Consider the following 10,243-nt stretch of genomic DNA (forward strand, 5'->3'; position numbering starts at 1 on the left):
CGTGCGGTGAGGATGCAAACAGGGAATCGAAGCCAGATTTTGGGGATTAAGAAAGAAATTGGGTTGGCCTTTGGGACTGCTGATGTTGACTTGTGATTGGACGATGAGACAGAACACGACAACAACAGGTGGACCATCACGTACATTATTATTTCCCCACCACCACCTTTCAAACCTCTGCTTCACTGTAATATTCTCACAAAAGTCTTTTATTATTATTGCATGTACTTTGATTTATTCCAAAAAAGTCATCCTATTTTTTTGGTTTTTTAAAAAATAATTTTTGAAATACATTATTTAATTATTGTCAAATAATTAAAAAAAAAAGTCAAAATATATATATTTTATTTTAAAAGAAAAGACAGCTAAAAAGTTGGCGTCATCTCAATCAATTGGAAAAAAAAGAAAAGGTGTTCGAGCTCATGCTATGTTTCTTCTCAATTATTTAATCTTATCTTCTTTGTCAATTTAGGTCTCAACACTTTCCCATCATCTTATATGAAACCAAATCCCAATTCAATTCTTTGTAAGAGCCTACCGTATATGTTATATATGTACGTATACACATGTACAATTTATTTAATTGATTTTATAAGTTTGTAAAATTAAATGAAAAATAATATTAAATAATTTTCCAAGATTTTAATAATATATAGTGGGATATTCTATTGTGGGCACTTCTAAAAATGGTGAAAATGATTTGAAAAATAATTAGAAAATTGCCCATTAAATATCATTGGTAAGGCGCTGGTTTGAGTGAATTTCAAGAATGGTGAATGAAATTGATTTGATGAGATTCGTACCTACAAAGGTTAGAATAAAGGGAAAGTAAATTTAGTAAAATCTACGTCAGAATTCAAATTTTATATATTTATAATTAGATTAAATTTAAATTTTATAAAATTTGAAAAGTTATTATCTTTTATATTATTATTTTATCAGTTATTTTAAAAATTCATAATTTAAAATAATAATATCTTTATAAAAGAACAATTTTTCAAAATTTATATTGGCAATTGATATGAGATTTTTCTTATTGTTGATATTTTTGTTATTTCATACACGCAACACATCACGAGATGCAGCAATAAAGCATTTAGGTTTTTTGGTAGTAATATATATTTTTCTATACAATTTTTTTTTTTTTATATAAATCATTTCATTTTAATAATTGCAATGTGTTCATTAAGCTAGAATTTCTAACAAGATTAGGAAATCAACCTCTAATTCGATAATAGGGATACATATATATATATACTTTAATTTGGAGAGCATTTTTCTTGGTTTTCATAGTATTATCTTGGACTTAGCAAAGTGGATGAAGCTTCAATCGGCCAAGAATTTGAAGTTTTACTTGTTTTCTTTTTATTTTTTGTTTAATGTAATGCATTATTGAGCATTTATCACTATTTCTAACTATTCTAACTATATAGTGATGAATAAGTGAAGAATTTTATAAATAATGCACTAAATAATATTGTCAATAAATACTAATATAGTGTGAAAATTTGTAATAGATATTATATTTAAATTTTTTACTTAACGTATTTTAATCTTGTTATAAAAAAATAATAAAATATATGAGTTCAAATCTACACTAAGTTGAAATTAAATAAATTTTATATATCATATATCTATTATATCTGTGACATTTTTTTTTTTCATAAAATAGAAGTTATTAGCGGCACCAAAGTACATAGAACCCTATATATAGGTTAACATTTTTCCTTTCTTTTCCCACTCAATCTCTCTCATATCTTGTCCAAAATAAATAAGAAATTCTTATTTCTTTTCATACATATACACCAAGTACCCCTTCTTCGCTCATATTGTTCTTAGTTTCGCAATTAAATATATGATTCAAAAGTAATTTTTATGGAAGTGAGATATTTTGGAATAATGAACAATCAAGCAAAGAATCTCTTTAATCCTTTCTGACTGATGAGGAGACAATCAAACATGGTAGAAGAATAAACATTATAGTAGAGGTTAGAAGTTATTAAATGAGCAAAAACGAAAGTTTTAAATGATAGACATAAAAAAATAAAACATCACATAGAAGTAAAAAACAAAAGTAGCAAATTAGAGGTTCAAACACTAAAGAACGGATGTATTCTTTATGGGCAAAGAGTATGTCAAGTGAACACAAGAAGAGCAAGTCGAAGGAGCAGAAAAAGAAAAAAAAAAGTTGGAAGATAACAAAGACAAAAAGTTGAAACGACATGATAATAAACAACTAAAGGAGAAGAATGGAGTAAAACTATAAGGGCCAAGAATATAAAGCTTAGGTAGTATCAGACTAAACCAAAATGGTTGAATGAATACCTAGAATGAGATTGTTGAAAGGGCACCTATAGTGAGATTGCCAAAATAAGCATTTTAAAATGAGAAAATTGAATTTAAAAATAATGACAAGAAAAATACCAATAGATGATGTCAAAATTGATTGCATTAGATGCTTGACAATCTCAAGTACATGAAATGGTAAAAAATAATGCTAGCAAATTCAATAAAAAAGATTTACTCAATCTTTTTAACTTATGAAGTTTTTTTTTACATTCTTATTGAATGAAAAATTTGTGTCTATTTATCAAAATAACTTATTATGTTTTCATCAATCTATTTTCTTGAATTAATTTTAACTTATCAAGATTTTTCTAATAACATTTTAATTAATTCATTTATCTCTAATACTTTAATTCCAATCGTAGGTTGATTGTAAGTTAAATAAGAAGGATTTATCCTACTTAATCCATATCAACCTTAATTCCTATTACCTTAAGTCTTTGGTGGTAATTGATATTGTATGTGTTTTGGATTATATTTTTATTTTGAGTTCTGTATCAACCTTAGTGTAGGTAACTGAGTTTGTTCATTTATAAGGATTTGGGCATTGTTGTCCACAAAGAATTTAATGATACTTCTATGTGGTGTTGGATTATTTCAAAATATATATCTTTATGTACAAATATATATATGTTTTTCTTGATATTCACTAAACCTCTATGGCATTGTGGATGAATCCTTTATAGTAATAGATGTTCGAATATTTTTTTTGGTCTTTTTGAAATTTGACAAGTTAAATTTTATCTTATTATTCCGATAAAAAATAAAGGTATGTAAAATGAACAATTCTTTCAAAAAGGATGCATGTGCGAGGATAATCACCTTTTATTTTTATGGATTATGAAAGTAACATCTAAAATTATCTTTTAGATATCACACCATTAAAAAAAATATTTCTTAAAAATAATAAATATAGTCACAAAAATTGTAAAAAAAAGTAATTAGAACAACTTTTATTGTATAGAATTATTAACCATACCCACATCACATGAAGTCCTAGCAATGATGTCGTTGCGTATAATATGAATAGCAATAACAATACTCATTATGTTACTCTTACATGGACAAAGAAAAAAGTATACTATAACTATAGGTGTCATTGCAATTCAATTTTTTTAATTTCATTTGTTAACAATTTCGTATGAGTTTGAGGATATTGTAACTTATATTTTGAGTTTTAATTTAAAATAATTTTTTATTAAAAAAAATTCAGTAAAAAATTATTTAATATTTAATAAAAATATTATCACTTAAAAAAATAAAAAAAATTATATGCTTAATGAAAATAACATTTTAAGTATAAATTTTTATTTAAGAATAAAATCATTTTCTAAAAAATACAAATTGTAACTTCATGTGTTTAAAAATATTACAAGTAGATTTTGATTTTACTTTTTGGAAAAAAAAAATAATAATAATCTTACTTAAGAAAATTTCAATATCACATCCTACAACTACAGGTACATAAGACAAAGAAGTTTGATTCGTATACAAGTGGTAAAGAAAATGATTGAAAAAGCCAACACCAGTAGCGAATGAAATATTCAAAAACATAATTCTATGTTCTCCGTACCTACTCAAAATATATTTTATCTTCAAAGACGAAAGTAAAACCAATGTTATTAAACTTAAAATGCATGTTTAGGCACCTATCCATCAGATTCTATTTATAGCATTGCCCATTTATTATAATCATAAAGGATCTAGTAAATAGACAACCTTATAAAGAACCAACACAAGATGACCCAAGCTTATATAAATCTTGAAAACTATACAGAAGCTTGACCCAGATATCAAAAACTATACAGCTTGCAAAGTTTAAAACAAAAAAGAAAATTCACAAGAAAGGTTATCCTCAATGATAAAAATTCCACACCAGCTAAAACCTTATATAAATCTTAAAAAGCAAACAAAATTCCCATGGCCACCACTGGTTCAAAAAAGAAGTCCTTCAACATCATCTAAGGTCTACAAAGGGTTGCCACTTCCCTTTTCAAGTCTCTGCAATTTCACATTTATACAAGATGTCTGATCCACATTTAAAATTCATCTCATTCTCATGGCAGTTTCTCAAATATAGTCCATGGATCACTTGATCTATCTCATGTTTGTAGAGACATCATTAATATACACCTGTTCAAGGATATCTTCAAGGATGGCTCCCAGAATAATTCCAAACCTAAATGCCATAAGAGTTACTTTGACTAAAGACAATTAGGCTAGTGAAATACCTGCTGAAACTTGCCCATAACAAATAAAGAGGTATGGTACCTGAAGTCCTCAAGGATCCTCCTAGATGTTAACAAAAGCAAAGTTCTTGAGCGTAAAATGTTGCCCATATTCTTTAAAATGGCCACTCAAGCAAGCTACAAACATGAATGAATCAGAGAATAAAGATAATATCTGATGTATAAGCAGCTTACATGCAGTTGACAGAACCTTAAAGTTGCACACATTTCATCCATCATTCCTAGGACCCAGATACCATTTTAAGATGAGTAAGAAAAGGCAATCAGAGATAAATCTCATTTATTGCATTGAAATTATGAACTAAAACAAATTATGATCAGAACAGATCTAAGTAATGATGATATTATGGATGGAACTAACATAGCAACCCACGCAAAACAGTTTAGACAAACGTCAATCCGCAGCTTCTATTTTGTAACAAAACATTTACCTCAACAAAGAACATGGAAGAATTAATAGATCAAAAACGAAAGAGAGCAGCACTGATCAAACTACCAAGCAATCAGATTCTTCATTGATTCTTCATTGAAAGACAATTTACAAAGAATGGGAAAGGAGAACTTTACTAATCGATTTCAACTCAGGACATGGTTTAATTCCCACACACAATTCTGCTTCCATTAGCAGAAATTCTCCCATCTAGGCCTCATTCCCTAATACTGGAAAGATCCTCCAGAAGTTATCCATCTGTTCAACCTTCTCCTCCGGGGAACCCTTACAGCTATAGAATCTAGGGACCTCTCAAAAACCGTATCTTCACTCCTTTTAAACCTCATTCCGTAGCCTGCTCGCGAGAGCTTCTATTGCACATAAACAGATTCTGAATTACTTGTTTTCTCCACCACTGGAAGAACAGCAACTCCGACAGGTGAGGAAGACAACTTCTCTACCAGTTGAAGAAGAAGGTGAGAGAGACAGAACCGGCCGGAGTTCAGCCGAGCAGAGCTGCAATATTATTTACTTGCATTTATTTTTTATTGGCAAGGATAAATAATATTGTTATACAACCACAAATATTGTTTTATTGTCTATTATTATTATGCAAAAAGAAAAGTCAACGTTAAATTGATATTTCTTCTCAATCTTAATATATCTTGATCATAGATTTAACAATGGACCTAGCAATGAATTTAGTATTTTACTACTATATACATACATCATAAAATGGAATCCTTGTAAAACTATGTTAAGAAAACATTTTTTTTTGTTGTTTACAAACAAAAATGTATTAGATTTAGCTTAAAGTTTCCTAACTTCAAATAAGTTCACATAAGTAAAATATCTTTAAATATTCATTCTTTCAAGACTCGGTGGCTTATCGTACTAGGTCTTTTATAGTGTCTTTGACACACTTTTGCTTGTCATACTAGGTCTAATGTGATGTTTTTGACATCTTTTATAGATTATTATGATCGCATATGAAGAACAACATGGTATGTGCAATAGTAATGAGCTACTACTCACATAAAAATAATATTTTATGAAAGAAATATAGTTAATAAGTATCAAAATTAGAAAATGCATAATTACCTTACTAAATGAGTTTTTGTAAATATATAACAAGTTCTCGAGTCATAATATGCAAACGAAACCTTTGGAATATGTTACATATGGTAAAGAGAATTTAAGGCAAATAGAGCATATCTCTAACTGCAAATTTAATTATTAATTCTGATTTACTTTTCATACTTGAATGTATAAATAGCAAGACATTGCACATGTAGTTAGTAGTTAGCAAGTTTTTTTTCTGATTCTAAGAAAAAGTATTATAAAATAGTTAAATAGATGTTTTAGATACTTAAAATATAGTTCTAATATATGTTTGTATTTTGACGATTGAAAAGGATAAAAAGATAAAGATATAACAAGTAATTTTGACAGTAGATAATCTACTTCATGGCATGTAACAGCCCCGGTAATTCATAATGGAATTTGTATTATAAATATCAAATGCGGAAGCGAAGTCAAAATTTGAATAACATCCCTTACACTAAAACCAAAACGTGCTCACAAAATATAAAAGATTAAACTACCTAAAGGATAAACTTGAAAGTAAAAACTACGAATGTGACTATGGAGTCCTTAGGCGTCCCCTTCGTCGTCCTCCTGCGGAAGCGGCTCGGGAACGATGTCCTCTTGATCTGAAATGATTAAATAAGGAATGAGCTACACTAGCCCAGTAAAGACATCACGATATCTCACCGTCACGGAGGTAAAGGTGGGTAGAAAACACAAAAAGACCAATGGAGCATAATTTACAACAAATCCTTTTATCGAAAATAAAACCTTTATCATTTGCTTACCTCGGTGAAATTCATAAAACAATATACGAAAGCAATAACATCGTCATCATCATGAAAACATATATATGAACTGTATAACATAATACCTATCACACTCTTCGTAATTCAATAGTTTCAAAACATATTTTCCTAATTCACCAGCCCACTAGTATCCATGGGGATCCATAGGAGTCCCGCTACCCGTTAATCCTTAACACTTGAGATCATATTCCAGGACCGTCCCTATACCCCGTCCGGTATAAGGGTGAAACGGGCCGTCCCCATACCCCGTCCGGTATGGGCGCCAAAACACATAAGATCTCCATACCCCGTCCGGTATGGGAGACCACAATCCCGGTAGGGTTCCCTACGGACCCGGTCCGTCCACCATCTCCCAGGATATCTAGTCAGGCTGAACACATTATACAATTTCCATTCACATAATCTTTCATTCACCTTTTCCCTCAGTCAGCATTTTCAATCACATACAAACAAGCTAAACGATAATTTATGCCAAACAGACAATATATAGTATCAACACCCCAGTCATTCAATCCATAATCAATAAAACAGTACAATATGCACACGAAACTATAAAATGAAAACATTGAACCTCATGCTGCATTGAAGACTGTAAAACAGGCCAAATAACAGTTAACCGACAAATACACTAGACTCAGACTCCATTAGCGACCTTAAGCAATTTCACACATTCGTTGATTCATGAAATACCGTTTTATCATTTATTGAACTTTAAAACCGTGATAGGAAATAGGGTGAGGGGTCCTTACTCGTTTCGGGGTCCGAACACGGCTTCACAGTGCGCCTACAGGCTGTCCCTAATTTTTCCTGAATTTTCCTCGGGGAACTGAAACACACTACTGGTACCTGCACGTGTTCCAAAAAAATCCCAAATTAGGCCTAGGGCCCCTTTCGGCCCAAATCGCAACTCCGGCACGGCGGCGGCGATTCGCCTCGGGTTGGCTGTTTTCGGCCGTTTCCGGCCACACTCGTATCGGTCCCTGCGAGAAAACAACCCTAGGGCCCTCGGGGGGCCAAAAAATCACGGAAAAACAGAGCTTACTGGCGGCGGCGCTCTCGGGTGCGGCGGCTCTCCGGCGAGGTTCGTGTTTTGGTGATTCGGCTCTGGTCAACCTGTAGAGAAAAGAGTGATGATCACGGTGATATAAAATTTGCATCAAACGGAGGCCGGGAAGGGCCTCATCGGAGGCAAAAACCGAGAAGGGCGCGGCTGCGCCGCTGGGCTTCGGCCGTGCATTCCGGCTGTTTGGCCAGGATTTTGGCTCCGATTTGGCCACAGGAGGAATCAGCGTGGAAAAACGAGTCGGGGTACGAAATTTACCTCGATCGGCGGTCGGATGTTCCTCCGGTGCGGCGACGGGTGGCGGCGGCCAGCTTCTGGTTCGTCTTCTCCGGCGAGCGGCAGGCGGCTAGGGTTTGTGGTCTGGTGTGGGGGTTCTATTTATAACCCCTTGCCTTTTGATCTCAACCGTCCATTTTGTTTTAATCTGGACCGTCCGTTTTTGATTAAATCTGGGCCGTCCGTGCGTTTTAATCTGGGTCGTCCGATCGCACGCTTGATCTGGGTCGTCCGATCGCGCTCACGCGGATCGCCAACGTGGCCCTTTTTGGAACGACATGGTTTTGCCACGTGGCAGGTCCCGGTTGGCCGGGACTGCTGACCGGGCCTGCTGACGAGGCTGCCGATGTGGCTTTTTTTTTTTTTTTTTTTTTTTCCTTCTCGGTCCGGGAGCTACATGGCATATTTGCTTTTAAAGAAGAGTTGTGACATGACAATGTGAACTATAAAAATATGTTTCATTAAAATAAAGTATATTGCAACAACTGAAACTGGCAAAGAACTACTTTGATTGAAGAAGTTTATTTAATAATTTAATTTAGAGTAGGAGATTATATGGTTAACTGTGATAGTCAAAATAAACAAAAATATTTCATATTATTGTTACACTAAATATATTGATGTAAGACACCATTACATTCGTGAAGTTGTAAACAATTATAAAATTTTAATAAATAAAATTCATACTGAAAAAAAATTTAACTGATATTCTAATTAAGGTAGTGACTCAGAACAAGTACTAATTATATGATATGATAGTAGAAGTAAGTTATAAATGATTATTGAGATGTAGATACACTCCCCATGGGCTAGAAGGAGGGATCATTGGTAAGGTCCGTCCATTCAAGAAAAGAAAGAAAATATAGATTTTTGGTTTATGTTTTATTTTTTATGAAAAAAAAATGGTGCTTTATTTTTTATTTGATATTTAGATAATATCAAAAAATTAATAAATATTTTTTATTGAAGATATTTAAAAAATTAATTTTCTAGTATTGATTTACACATAAAAATAATTGTTAGGAAGATAATTTGGACAACTCTTAATAAGAAATTTCAAATTTATGATTAACTTAGCTTTACAATTTTGGCTTGATGATTAGATGGTTGTTAAATCAGAAAAAAAACATATTTTGGAAAGCAATTAAGTTTGAATTTATAAATTCTATATTATAAATAGATAATATCATAATTGAAATGTGATAAGAGTACACAATAGTATAATTATTTTAATCAATTAAATTATATGTTTTCTATTTTAATTTCTATTTCTTATTATTTTAAATAAAATTATAATTTTTTTATAAATTAATCTTAGATTTTTTTAATATTTCTATTCACAAGTTTAAAAAATTAAAATTCTTCAATTAATTAAAAATTTCTAAATGTAGAATCATATTATACTAAGTTTTCAAATACCTTCAAATATAGATCAATTAACTAAAATATTGTGTGGTGAAAAGAAATATATTATCTTGAAATTACATGTAGTTTTAGTTTTGATTCATGAACCTAAGGATGAATTAGTATTACAACTTCAGGTTTAATAATCAATTTTTTTTTTTTTAAAAAAAGATCCTAATGCAATCAACTAAGTAGTATAATAAATCTTTAACACATTATATTTATATATATATATATATTAATTTTGACAAATTTCTACTTGATTTAAAGTAACATTGTGATAACAAGGGAAGTTAACAATAGGCTTATATATATATACACACATATATTTGATGGGTAAGTAAATTTAAAGAACAAAAAGTTACTTTGATAAATCTGAAAACTTTCAACAAATCTGAACACTTGAAGTACTTGGAATACATTTTTTATTGAGGTGAAACTCTTCTGATCCTCCTTTAATCGAAAAGAAACTCTTTATCTTTTTGTAAAAAAAAATTATAAAAAAATAAAAGAAATTCTTATCTTAAAATATAATTTTTTTATACATATATATATATATATATCCTTATTGACATATGAA

General features: G+C 30.8%; 1 long non-coding RNA gene across 2 annotated transcripts; it reads right to left on the reverse strand.

Annotated features, from left to right (window-relative positions):
• Positions 1–4,066: 4,066 nt before the first annotated feature.
• LOC110825923 (uncharacterized) lies at positions 4,067–5,699 on the reverse strand. 2 transcript variants are annotated; one of them, XR_002541947.2, is made up of 2 exons: positions 4,618–5,699; positions 4,067–4,525 (listed from the first exon to the last, which is right to left on the reverse strand). It is a non-coding gene; the product is annotated as an uncharacterized LOC110825923 (long non-coding RNA). The 2 variants fall into 2 exon arrangements; XR_002541948.2 differs by having other exon boundaries at positions 4,067–4,544.
• Between the last annotated feature and the right edge of the window lie 4,544 nt (positions 5,700–10,243).

Source organism: Carica papaya, chromosome 4, assembly GCF_054855325.1.
Source record: "Carica papaya isolate Zhongbai chromosome 4, ASM5485532v1, whole genome shotgun sequence".
Lineage (NCBI taxonomy): Eukaryota > Viridiplantae > Streptophyta > Magnoliopsida > Brassicales > Caricaceae > Carica > Carica papaya.